The sequence below is a fragment of the Tympanuchus pallidicinctus genome, unplaced genomic scaffold (genome assembly GCF_026119805.1).
Source record: "Tympanuchus pallidicinctus isolate F22 unplaced genomic scaffold, pur_lepc_1.0 scaffold21, whole genome shotgun sequence".
NCBI classification, from domain to species: Eukaryota; Metazoa; Chordata; class Aves; order Galliformes; family Phasianidae; genus Tympanuchus; species Tympanuchus pallidicinctus.
In genome coordinates this window covers 11939785-11953564 of record NW_026294733.1, presented here as the reverse complement: position 1 = coordinate 11953564, position 13780 = coordinate 11939785, and the positions used below count along the sequence as shown (strand labels likewise).

Below are 13780 nucleotides of genomic sequence, written 5' to 3'. Positions count from 1 at the left end.
GACATTGCACATCATGTGACAACATGCAAAGTGATGCAGCTGGGGCAGTTGGCTGGAAGTGGAAGCGGCTGCTCCTAGGGGACTGTTTGGGTGTCGCTGAACGAGTGGTGAGCAATTGTGTTGTGCATCTCTTGTATTCAGTGCATCTGTTCCTCTGTCATTATTATCATGGCTTTTATTTCCTTCATTCCTTCGTTCCTTCTTTCCTTTTGTGCTTTAGTGGATAACTTTTATCTTGTCCCAGAGATTCCACTTTGTTTTAGTTTGTTTCATTTCTATCTCCCATCAGATTGGGAAAGGCACTGATGGAACAACGCTGTTGTGCTGAGCTGCTGCCGGGTTGTACCACCCAATGGTTGAGGTAACCACAGATCTGACCAGAGCGTTTCCAAACAGAACTGATATTAGGGTTAATGTAGTTTAATGCCCAGTCTGCATTTTTTGGTCAGTCTTTTGGTGCCATTTCTCAGAACTACTTCTTATGAACCCGTCCTTTCTATATCTGTTCTCTGTTGTGCTGTTTCCCATCTCTGAGAGATGGAATAAGATGGTAGTTTTGGTGTTACGGGTAACATTGGCTATGACATGTTAAAGGTACTGCTCAGGAGTGTTTGTACTCCACATTGCCATCATCTTAATACTTAGGGAACCATCTCTTAATAACTTCCAAGATTTACACATTGTCCTTTGTGTCCTCATGGAGCCAGACTATGGCAGCGTGAACAGGCCATGTTTTACTTCGTTTCCTCACCCTTCTCTCTCCTTCTCTTATCCGTTATCTTTCAGCCTAGTTACAATGGCTCTTGAGATGTTCAAACCAGCACCATCCTGCTGCTGTGTCTCCTGAATCTGTTTCTGGTTTTGTCTATGTTTAACCAGGTCTTTCTTAATACAACACAGAGATGTGCCCCGACACAGTGCTTGGTGAGTGTCAGGCTGTGTGGGAGGATACCAGCTGGTCCCCAGAAGATTGGGCACTGTTGGTGCTCTGGAGCTCCACACCAAACAAGTGCAGGATTCGGAAGAACTGGCAGCAGAACTGTTTGCAGCAGATACGCCATCACTCTGGCAACTGTAGAGAGACAGCAATCAGAGCTGGGGCTTGGCCTATGCCTACTGCCTCCTGATCCCTGCTATTCAGCACACACAAGTGAAGGAAAGAGCTGGTCTCTAACTCTGATGACAATGTGACAGGCCCTGTGGCTGCTGCAACTGCAGTGACAGGCCTTGCAGTTTCTTCAGCCCTCCCTGCAGTTCCTGTGGTTGCTTTGAGGCCTGTGCCAGTTGCTGTGGTGGCTCCAATCCCTGCTCCGTGCTCTGTGGCTGCTCCAACTGGCGCCACAGGCCTGTAGTTACTGCAACCCTGCAAACTGCCCTGCAGTTGCTCCAGCTCCTCCATCACAGCCTGTGGTTGCTTCAAATCCTGCGACAGGCCCTGTAGTTTCACCAGCTCTCAAAACAGTCCATGGAGTCACCCCAGTCCTCTAAGAGTGACAATCCCTGCTGTTTCTTCAACTTCCATGAGAAGCCTGGGGTTGTTCCAACCCTTGCAGCTGGCCCTGTGGATGCTCCAACTCATGTGAGGCCTTGAAGTTTCTCCTTGCTCTGCAATAGGCCCTGTGGTTGCTCGTAGATGCATCACAAGCCCTGTAGTCCCTCCTATTCCTGCAGGAGGCCCTGAAGTTTTTCCAACCCTCAAAACAGGCCCTGCTGTTTCTCCTGTCCCTGTGCCAGGCCTTCCATTGAACCAGGGAACCATCTGTGTCACCATCAGTTGCCCCTGTACATAAGACTCAACAATGACTGCAAGTGTCAACTTGTCATCTTAATCCACAGTGGGAGAAGTAACTGTGTGACTCCAATCCATGCAGGAGCATTTATTGAAGTATTGAGTTCTTCTTGGCCAGTTGCAGAAACCACTGAAGGAGGGATGAATGGAGCCAACGTGCAGAATTGCAGGCCGTCCAGCTGGCTTTAGATACTGCTGAATGAGAAAGGTGATCAGTGATCAGATCTCTGCCCTTCATCATGAATTGTGGAAAATGCTCCCTGGGAGTATTGCACAACCATGCAAGCTGTGCAACAGGCAGTGCAGAGGCAAATCCCTCAAGTCTGCTGCATTGTGACAAGTTATTGCTACCCACGTGGAGAACGTGATTACAGAAGTACATTCTGTAAGATGCTCACATTTGCAAGAGTCAAACCACTGAACAACATCTAAACAACCAGCAGGTGGATAAAGCTGCTAGGATTAAAGTGGTTCTTATAGCTCTGGGCAGGTGACATACAGGTGTGTTATTTACAGCCCAAAGTGCCTGATTTTCCTTTCACACCCTTTTACAACCAAAGGTGAACAGCAAAGTGTCATTTGTGAACAGAGGGCAGTCAGAGTGGGAAGTGTCTTTAGAAGCTCTTCTTTGCCTGGATGTGTTCCTGGCTATACAGGCACCACAGGTGAGGTTACCATAAGGAAGGTTATGGGTCCTCTCCTCTGCCTGAGGTGCTAAAGGCAATCTGGAGTATAAACAAATGGATCCCAGGTGTCACTGTCAGTGTTACATGACAGGAATGAGGATGTGTCAATGGAAAAATAAGGTGATGACAGTGCCTTCTTCGAGGATAGAAACAAAATGGAGCAAAAGCAGCTAAAAAATAAAAAAATAAAAATAAAGGAACAAAAATTTGCTCATCCTTCCAGTGACTGGTGATGAATCAAAAGGAGTGCAATCTGTATTCCAAGAGATGTCACTCCCTCATCTGTCAACCCTAAAATGAGGCTGAGGATGTTTGGATCCAGCCAGGCTCCAGTGCTTCCAGGTGCATTGCTTGCAGCTGAGCTCCCTGAATTGGCCACACCTTCTCACCTGGTGCTCAACCATTGCTTCAGGATGTGACCTGGCTGATCCTCTTCAAGCTCTATTCCCCATTTTGTTTACTGAAGCACTTGGCCCATGGTTGTTATTAGTAGAAGTTCATGGGTTGCTGGTAAGAATGGTAACTTCATAGGTGCTAACAATACCTTATGGATGGCTGGACGGTTGGGAGGAAGGGAAAGATAAAAAACTGAGTTGTTCTCTGATGCTACTTAGTCTGTCGAGCTTTCAAGCCAAAGGAATGGAAGAGGAAAGCACAACAATGGCAGAATGTGAGTGAAGTTGGAGGCCTGCCTTTGCAATAACAAGAAGCTCCCATACCTGGTAAAGCTGGGGAACTACTCTATCCTGCTCTTTCAAATCGAGTTAATGAGGTTTCAGTGAGCTGACTACAAATAATCAAGAGAACTCATATCCCTTGGAAGTCATTGGGAGCACAGGCAGTGTTCTCCTCCCTCAAGGCTGTTCTAAAAGAGAGAGGGAGGAACATCGAGGAAGGCAGCACATCTTAAAGCCCATCTGCAGATCCTGTATCCCAATGCATGCATCATGGGAAATAAGCCAGAGCTGGAAACCACAGCATTGAAAATTACAACAAATCAACCTATTTGTTCTCATGAAAATTTGGTGAGAAGATTCACACAACTGGAACACTACAGTTAAGAGCCACAAGCTGTTTACAAGAGTTAGACAGAAGAGGATGGTCAAGGGTCTTAGCCATTAGGAAGAGCTGGGAAACTCCAGACCCAGGAGCCTCATGTCTGTGCCGGGGAAGATCAGGGAACACATCCTGTCAGAAGCCATGTTAAGACATTTGCAAGAAGAGAAGGTGATCTGACACAGCCAGAGATGCTTCAACAAGGGCAGATCCTGTCTGAGCAATCTGGTGTCCTTCTATGGTGGAGTAACAGCAGCATTGGACAAATGAAGAGTGAGTGCTGTCATGCAGTTGGACTTGCGCAGGGCTTTTGACATGGTCCCACACAACCTCCTTATGGGTGGGTTGGAGAGGTATGGATCTGAAGGCTGGGCTGTTCAGTGGATACGGAATTGGTTGGATGCTCACAGCGATAGAATCGTGGTCAAGAGCGTTATGTCCGGGTGGAAAGCAGTGATGAGTGGTGTCCCCCTGGCGGTCTGTGTGGGGCCGGCGCTCTTCAACATCTCTATCAATGGATTGAGAGAGCGGGATCCAGTGCACCCTGAGCAGTTCTGCAGATGACACTTGTGTGCGTAGTGCAGTTGATGCAAGAGATGGTGGGGATGCTCTGCAGAGGACCTGGAACAGCTTGAGAAGTGAGTCCATGGGAATTGAATGAGGTTCAACACGTCCACGAGGTGGCCTTGGACTTGGGTCAGGTCCTTTCCGAGTGTGATTACAGTCTGGGAGAAAAGTGACTGAGAGCAGCCCTGTGGAGAAGGACTTGAAGTTTCAGGTGCACAGAGACGAGCCAGACATGCATGCTTGCAGCAGAGATGAGCAACAGTACTGTGGTGTCCATGAAAAGAGAGGTGGCTGGCAGGGTGAGGGAGGTGATTGTCCTCCTCTGCTTTGCTCTTATGAGGTCCCACCTGGAATATTTTATCCCGGGTGGTGCCCACCAACACTGGCATGGAACGAATGGCACAAAACCAGGGGAGGTATGGAGGTGATCAGAAAATCAGACCACCTCTATGAATCTATGAATCAATCTCCCCCTGCTCAGGATGCTTTGACGAGGAGATCCTTGCTTCTTGACATGGCTCAGGAAAGTGAATCACTGATGGCAGCGTTGCAGCAAAGTGTACAACCCCTTTGGTGTCCTAGGAGATCTGAGAGCATTGTTGTGTGATGACACCCTTCAGCATAGGTGCAAGGTAGGACATGTTTGTCATGTCAGGGAAGAAAGCTGACTTTCAAACAGGAAAGCATTAGAAGCCTGGAACCATAAGGCGTGCTGATACACACAGTGTGAAGAAAACAGGATCAGCATTCTGTCCTGGAAGAGTATTATGACTTGAGCACGAGAGTGTGGTGCAGCAATGGTGAATCATTTGCCTACAGCACAGTTCTCTGTAAGCTCTCTGGCAGCAATTCTCCCATTAAGTAACACTCTGTGTCAGGACAGTTTTCCCAGTTAATTACTATAAGGGATTAAAAGAAAAAAGGAAAGAAAGAACAAGGAAAATGAGGAAAATACGACAAAGTACTCAATAGCAGTGAGAAAATACTTTGCAAAGACCAAACAGAACGGAGCAAATGAATTCGCCGTGGAGACCTGAGAAATGATACCCAGAGCAGCAGTGCGTGTGGGGGCAACAAGCCTGCTGCCAAACGCGGCGAGTATTTCCACTGCGCTTTGGGATCGCGTGTGCAAGGGGAAAGGAGATTCGAACCGGGAACTGGAGGGAAGGCGGAGAAGGAGCAATTCTCGGTCGCGCCGCTGGGTGGGGATGTTGTCCACGGAGCGGCAGCTCCCTGTGGCCGCAGCGCGCTTTGAGGCGCAGGCGCGCAGAAGAGCCGTGCGAGCCGCTGGGGAAGGGCGGCGGGGCACGGAGCCGGGCGCTCGGGGGCTCGGGGGCCGAGGCGCTGTCCAAGTGCGGCGGCTTGGGGTCGGCGAGCGGCAGCGCGGCGCGTCGGGGCCGGCGAGCAAGGCGGCGAGGCATGGAGGGCGCTGGGAAAGGCCGGCCGTGGCGGAGAGGGACGGCGAGCGGGAGCCGGAGCGGCGGCGGCCAGAGGCGAGTGGTGCTGTGGCTCGTGTGCGTTTGCGTGTGGGAGAGCGGGGCCGAAACGCTGCGCTATTCCGTGTGGGAGGAAATGGCGAGGGACTCGTGGGTGGGCAACGTCGCCCGGGACCTGGGGCTTTCTCCGAGCCAGCTGGCGGCTCGCAAGGCGCGCGTGGTGTCCGAGGGGAGCGAGCAGCATTTCCGCCTGGATCCGCACAGCGGCGTCCTGACGGTCACGGAGACGCTGGACCGAGAGCGGATCTGTCCGCACAGCGAGAGCTGCGCGCTCTTCTTTAAGCTGTTCTTTGAGAACCCGGTGCAGCTGATCCGCGGGGAGGTGGAGCTTCGCGACGTGAACGACAACTCCCCCGTGTTCCCGCAGAAGGAGGTGGTTCTGGAGATACCCGAAACCGCAGCTCCCGGCTCTCGCTTCCTCCTAGGAAAAGCCCGGGACAGGGATGTTGGGATGAACGGTTTGCAGAATTACAGCTTGTCTCCGAACTCGCATTTTTCCATAGTTGAAACAGGAGAGGATTCATTCAAATACGCGGAGCTCGTCCTCGAGAGGCCCTTGGACCGCGAGGAGCAGCGGGAGCTGCATTTGGTGCTGACGGCCACGGACGGGGGCTCGCCGCCCAGGTCGGGCACGGCTGAGGTGCGGGTGGTGGTGCTGGATGCCAACGACAACATGCCGGTGTTCTCGCGGGAGGTGTACGAGGTGCGCGTGGCCGAGAACAGCCCCCCGGGGCAGCTGGTGGTGCGGGTGTCGGCCGCGGATCCCGACGAAGGAACCAACGGCAAAGTGCGGTACATGTTCAGTGAAATGTCAGATCAGACCACGCTACTCTTCGATCTGAACCCTGATAACGGGGACATTCGGATCATCGGAACTCTGGATTTCGAGGAACGCAAAACCCACAAGCTGGTAGTGACAGCCACGGACGGCGGCGGTCTGTCTGCGCACTGCAAAGTGCACGTGGAGGTGCTGGACGAGAACGACAACGCGCCGGAGATCGAGCTGAGCTCGGTGAGCGCGTCCATCCCCGAGGACGCCCCGCCGCGCACCGTGGTGGCCCTGCTGAGCGTGCGGGACCGCGACTCCGGCGACAACGGGCGGACGGAGTGCGCCGTGGAGGGCGACGTGCCGTTCAGCCTGACGGCCGCGTTCGCCGACCACTACGAGCTGCGCACCAGCGCGGCCCTGGACAGGGAGACGGCGGCCGAGTACAACGTGAGCATCGTGGCCACGGACCGGGGCCGGGCGCGGCTGAGCGCTCGCGAGAGCGTGCGGGTGCGGGTCGGCGACGTGAACGACAACGCGCCTCGCTTCACGCAGGCGGCGTACAGCATGTGGGTGAGCGAGAACGAGGCGGGCGCGGTGCGGATCGGCAGCGTGAAGGCGACGGACGCGGACGCGGGCGCGAACGGGCGCGTGAGGTACGCGCTGGTGCGGGAGGAGGGCGAGGAGCGGCCCGCCGTGTCGGTGGACGGCGAGAGCGGGGCCGTGTCCGTGGTGCGGCCGCTGGACTACGAGCAGGTGCGCGCCGTGGAGGTGACGGTGGTCGCCGCCGACGGGGGCTCGCCGCCGCGGAGCGCCACGGCGCTGGTGCGGGTGCTGGTGCGGGACGAGAACGACAACGCGCCCGTGGTGCTGCACCCGCCGGCCGACGGCGGCGCGGCGCTGGGCGAGCTGGTGCCGCGGCGGGCGCGGGCGGGCTACCTGGTGGCCAAGGTGGTGGCGGTGGACGCGGACGCGGGGCAGAACGCGTGGCTGTGCTACGAGCTGGCCAAGGCGACGGAGCCGGGGCTGTTCCGCGTGGGGCTGCACAGCGGCGAGGTGCGCACGGCGCGGGCCGTGGGCGAGCGCGACGCGGCCCGCCACAGGCTGGTGGTGCTGGTGCGGGACCGCGGGCGGCCGCCGCGCTCCGCCAGCGCCACGCTGGCCGTCGCCCTGGCCGACGGCTTCTCCGAAGGCCGCCTGCGGGCGAGCGAAGAGGCGCCGGCCGCCGAGCCCGACGGCCGCCTCACCCTGTACCTCAGCGTCTGCTTGGCCTGCGTGTCCGCGCTCTTCGTGGCCGGCGCGGCGGCCGCCGTGGCCGCCCATGTGCGGCGGGCCCGGCGGGGCGAGCCGGGGACCTTGCCCGCCTTCCCGCGCTCCGCCGCCGACAGCGGCGCCGGCTCCCTGCCCCGCAGCTACGTCTACGACGTGCGCCTCGCCGCCGGCACCGTCGACAGCGAGTTCCGCTTCCTCGGGCCGCTCTTGCCCTGCTTCCCCGCCGGGCTGCCGCACGGCGCGGCCGAGCGCCGGAGCTCGCTGTGCTCGGCCGGCCTCGGCCAAGAAGAAGGCGACTGGGCCGTGCAGGTGAGGGAGCGGAGCCCCGCGCGGGGGCCGAGGGGGAGCGCGGGGGCAGCGCGGTGCGGGGCACGGAGGGAGGCGGGGACGGAGGCTGCGAGGGAGGGTTCGGCCCCGAGGGCGGCTGTGCGACGGCGGGGAGCTGCGGCGAGGCCGTGGCGGTGATGGGTGGCGTCGCGTTTCTCCTGCACGGCATTGGCGCCGGCATAACTGCTGTCACCTCGAAGTTAGTTTCCCCTCCGTTGCTGTCTGAGTTCCCCCATCCCTTATCCCCTTTTTACCGTTGTCTTTAAAACACGGTATTTGTTATTTGTTCCTGAGGGAACCGCTAGTGTCTGCTCCCCTCTACTTGATCCAAAAAAAAAAAAAAATGCAGTTTACTGAAGTCTAGATGCAAAGCTTTAGTAGGACAAATGGGTTCGTTGCAGGGTTTTAATGTTGTCTTGTCCGGGTCAGAGAGCTGTGTCCCCGCCCTCCTCTTTCTTTGCCTCTGGGCAGGGAAGAGTGGTCTCCCATTCACATCGGTTCAGATGAGCCTTCCCAGCTTCTCGCTGACACCTGCTTGCCGTTAACGGCCCCATGTCAGCCCTGCACTGTGTTCTTTGCAGGGCCGAGCTCCCGTCTCTGAAGGCACGGGTGCCAGGGCAGCAGAGGAGAATGCCAGTTTGGATCAAAGCCCCTGGCTCAGCCATCAGTAAAGGAGGAGAAGGAGAAGCATCTTGGTCCTCGTGGGCTGATCTCTTCCAATTGAAATGAAGGAGTCACCAACCTTGTACCGAAAATCACCAGGGAAGCATAGATGTGTTGTGTGAGAAGTCAAGGACAATCTCCTCTGATGCAGTACTTTATTCATGTGTTCATAATTATATTTTTTGTTTGTTTGCAAGTGGATGCATGCTGGGATCACTGGGACGTGATATCTAATTGTGATAGTGCTATTGCTCCTAAGCATTAAGTGAAAAAGGAGAAGGAAATTTTCTAATATTGAAGCTCTCATGTTCACACATCTGCTTTTATGCACTATTTCTCTGTTTTAGTTTTTGTTGTTGGTTTGATTTGGTTCTTTTCGCAGAGTAAAGTCAAAATGAATGGTTCTGGAGCATTTCAGGATTATGGAATATTAGATAATAGAAGATTCAAAGCAATGTGGAATTTCCCTTTGCTCATGTATTTCCTGGAGTTGAATGCCTGGTGACAGAGACCAATAAAGTCTGCTGAGAAGTCTGAAAGAGTGTGAGCTTCACTCTTCTGTGCAAAGTTATTATTCTGTTGTAGAGATGCATTGAGGATCAGTGTTGCTCTTAAAGCCTTCTACAGGTGAAGCTGCAGGACAGCTTCAGGTCCCTGTGTCCGTGTGAAATGAGGGCAGTCATGGTGAGCAGTGTCTGGGGAAGCTCTTCTCATCCGGATCTGTTCCCTGCCACAGCGGTGCCAGCCATCAGGGTACAGTAAAAGAAGGGGACGGGTCCCCCTTCCTCTCTCTGAGGTCCTAGGGGCGAATCAGCAGCACTGGGAGGAGCATAAGGGCACAAATAGCAGGTGGTGCTGTAACTGCTGTGTGCCATGAATGAGGAGCTGCATTCCAACTGGATGTGCTGATGCTGGCTTACAGCTGGTTTCTGTAAGACGTTTCTGTGTTGCTGATTGTCCTGTTTGTTGTGTGAATGGAGCTGACTTGCTTTGTAGTGGCTGATATGATGGTTTGTTTGGCCTTTGGGAGGAAAAGCACGTTTAGAACAGTGACTAGTGAGCTGTTGCTGAGCAGTGCTGCACAGAGCCAGGGCCATTTCTGCTTCTGATTGTGCCCTGAGAGTGAGCGTGCTGGTGGTGCACAAGAAGCTGGTAGGGGGCAGAAGGAGGCCTGCTGGCCTGAACTGGCCAGAGAGATGTTCTCTGCCATGTGACATCACACAGAACTCTAAAAGTGGGGAGAGACCTTTCCCAAAGGGGGCATGGATCCTTCCCAAGGGGTTGGTTGGACTTGTTCAGAATGTTCACAGTCAAGAGAGGGGAAGAGCAGGTCTCTAACTCTGATGACAATGTGACGGGCCCTGTGGCTGCTGCAACTGCTTTGATAGGTCCTACAGTTTCTTCAGCCCTCCCTGCAGTGCCTGTGGTTGCTTTGAGGCCTGTGCCAGTTGCTGTGGTGGCTCCAATCCCTGCTCCGTGCTCTGTGGCTGCTCCAACTGCCGCCAGAGGCCTGTAGTTACTGCAACCCTGCCATCTGCCCTGCAGTTGCTCCAGCTCCTCCATCACAGCCTGTGGTTGCCTCAAATCCTGCTGCAGGCCCTGTCGTTTCACCAGTCCTCAAAACAGGCCATGGAGTCTCTGCATTCCTAGCAACAAACCCTGCTGCTTCTTCAACACCCGTGAGAGGCCTTGTGGTTGCTCCAGCACACGACACAGGTCCTGCTATTGCAGCACCTCTCAACGCTCTCTGCAGTTGCTCCAGCTCTCATTATTTGCCCTGTGGTTTCAGCAACCCTGGCAAAAGCTGCTTTAGTTGCTCCAACTCATGTGACAGCCCTGAGGTTTTTCCTTCCCTGGGATAAGTCCCGTGGCTGCTCCAACCCACTCAACACACTCTGTGGCTGCTCCAAGTCCCTCAACAAGCCCTACAGTTGCTGCAAGTCCTGCAGGAGGCCTTGACGTGATTCCCACTTCAAATCACGTCCCTGTTTTCTTCAGTCTCTGTGACAAGTCTTCTTGCTGAACCAGGGAACCATCTGTGTCAGTATCAGTTGCCCCTGTACGAGGCAGCACATCTGAAAGCCCATCTGAAGTTCCTGTATCCCAATGCATCATCATGGGAAATAAGCCAGAGCTGGAAACCACAACATAGAAAATTAGAAAAGTATTGTGCGTATGTTCTCATGGAAATGTGGTGAGAAGCTTCACACAACTGGAATTCTGCGATGAAGAGATACATGCTGTTTACAAGAGTTATGCAGGGAAGGATGGGCGAGGATGTTGCCTTCTCAGAAGGCTCGGGAAACGACAGACCCACGAGCCTCATGTCTGTGCCGGGGAAGATTGAGCCACAGATTCTTCTGGAAGCCATGTTAAGACACATGCAAGAAAAGGAGGGGATCCAACACAGCCAGTGTTGCTTCAGTGAGGGCAGATCCTGTCTGATCCACCTGGTATACTTCTATGGTGCAGGAACAGCATCATTAGACAGAGGATGCATAAGTGATGTCATCCATGTGGAGTTGTGCAAGGCCTTTGACATGGTCCCACACAACATCTTTATCTGTATGCTGAAGAGATACGCATTTGAGTGGTGGACTGTTCAGTGGAGAAGGTTGAATGCTTACAGACATCGGATTGTGGTCAAGAGCTCCATGTCAGGTGGAGGCCAGTGACCAGTGGTGTCCCCTGGGGTCTGTGCTGGAACCAGTGCTCCTCATTATCCTTGTCAGTGGATCTAGAGAGTGGGATGAAATGCACCCTCAGCAAGTCAGCTGGTAACATTTATTTCAGTGGTGCAGTTGATACAATAGAAGGAAGGGTTGCCTTCCAAAGGCACCTGGACAAGCTTGAAAAGTGAGCCCACGTGAGTTGAATGAGGTTCCACAAACGGAAGTGGCTTGAAGTTGGGCTCAGGTCATTCCATGAGCTGACAGAGAACTGCAAGGTGGAGAAGGACTTGGAGTTTCAGGTGGACAAAACGTTTGACATGAGCCATAAGCCCAGATGGCAAGCTGTATCCTGGGCTCCATCAGAAGAGCAGTGGCCTGCAGGGTGAGAGAAGTAATTGTCTCACTCCCTTCTGCCTTCTTCAGGAACCGCCTGGAGTGCTGTGGAACAATTGAAGCAGAATTGAGGGGAGGTTGTGAAGGTGATTACAAGGCTGAAGCACCTCCTGTATGAAGAAAGACTGAGGCGGACTGGCTTGTTCAGCCTGGAGGAGGACTGGGGGGAGACCTCACGGTGGCCTTCCAATACTAGAAGGGAGCTTATCAATAGAGATAGACTGAGTTTTTCCCTTCCCTGTCCTGCCCTGCTATCTCCTTCTCTTCTTTGCTATACCTTTCTATTCTTCCTTTCAGGTATTCCTAAACCTCTCTATCTCCAAATTGTGGAAGTAGTTTACAGCTGTTTGAGTTCTTTGTGCACAACTGGGGAGAATTTTCTGTTTCGTGTGTTAGCTTGCTTCTGAGGTGACACACTTGAGCAGAGGTGCAAGAGAGGAAATCCTTGTCAACGCAGAAAAGAGAAATGAATTTCACACACGAAAGCACTACAGACATTGGTGTTTTAGGTGAGGTGTGATACACAATGTGATGAAAACAATATCAGGATTCTGTCCTAGAGAATCATCTTCCTAGTGTGATAGCAAGATAGAGTGATGGTGAGTCATTTGTTTACAACACCTTTCCCTGTAAGCTGTGTGGCACCAGTTCAGTCATTCAATGCTGGTATGTGTCTGGTCCGGTCAACAAGTTATTCACCATCTGCCAATTAAAAAGTAGAGAAAATGAGAAAATGTGATCGTGATGGAAACAACACATTTAAACATATTCCACAGTGCACGGAGGAAAAGAGTTCATGAGCACCAACATGGAGTGAATGCAGCAAGACAAGAGGAGGACATGAAGATAATCAGAAGTGGATGAAGGAAGAGTAAGTGATGTCGTCCAGTTGGACTTGTGCAAGGCTTTTGACATGGTCCCACACAACCTCCTTCTCTCAAAGTTGGAGAGGTGTGGATCTGAAGGATGAGCTGTTCAGTGCATAAGGAATTGAATTGGTTGGATGGTCACAGCCACAGGACTGTGGTCAAGAGCACTACGTCCAGGTGGAAACTGGTGAAGAGTGGTGTCCCCCTGGGGTCTGTCCTGGGACTAATGCTCTCCAACATCTCAATCAGTGAATTGAGACAGTGGGATCAGATGCACCATCAGCAAGTCTGCAGATGACCCTTAGCTGAGAGGTACACTTCATGCAAGAGGTGGTAGGGATGGATTCAAAGGACCTGGACAAACTTGGGAAGTGAGTCCACATGAATGGAATGAGGTTCAACATGTCCACGAGGTGGACTTGGACTTTGGTCAGGTTCTTCCTGAGTATGATTACAGTCTGGGAGAACTGAGAGCAGCCCTGTGGAGACTCCGAGTTTCAGGTGCACCAAGATCTTGACATGAGCCATAACTCTGTGTCTGCCACCCATATGACCAACTGTATTGTGGGCTCCATCAGAAGAGACACGGCAAGCAATGTGAGGGAGGTGCTTGTCCCCTTCTGCTTTGCACTCATGAGGATCCACCAGAATACTGTGTCCTGGTTTGTGCCCACCAGCAGTGACATGGAGTGAATGGAGCAAGACAAGAGGACATAAGAAGTTTGAAGCAGCTCTGCTATGAAGAAATGCTGAGGCAGACTGGCTTGTTCAGCCTAGAGAAGAATCACATTGTAGCTTTCCAATACTTACATGAGCTTACAAACAAGAGCGTGATTGACTCTTCACATTCCTTCCCTTCTGCACATATCTGTGAGACTGGGGGTCCCAGCTGCTGTTAAAAGGACCACAGTGGAGTTCACAATGCATAAACATGAACACAGCTGAGTGCTAACTCTGAGTGCTCAGGCACTTCCCATGTGGGCACTATTTCTCTTGTTGCAGAGGGATGCTCCCCTTGGCATCAGCCACACTCTATCAAACAGGAAAGCATTAGAGCCCGAGCAGCTTTGGGTGAGGTGTGATACACAGTGTGAAGAAAACAGTATCAGCATTCTGTGCTACAGCAGAAATATCATTCTAGTGTGATGGCAAGATGGGGTGATGGTGAATCACTTGCCTGGAAGGTCGTTCCCTGTACGCATTCTTGCACCAGTTCAATCATTC

General features: G+C 53.1%; 1 protein-coding gene and 1 pseudogene across 1 annotated transcript in view; both read left to right on the top strand.

Annotated features, from left to right (window-relative positions):
* Window positions 1-13780, top strand: part of LOC128081404 (protocadherin beta-15-like) — a 30519-nt gene that overhangs the window by 4145 nt on the left and 12594 nt on the right. The gene's annotated exons all lie outside the window — the stretch shown is intronic.
* On the top strand, window positions 3301-9161 carry LOC128081396 (protocadherin beta-15-like; annotated as a pseudogene).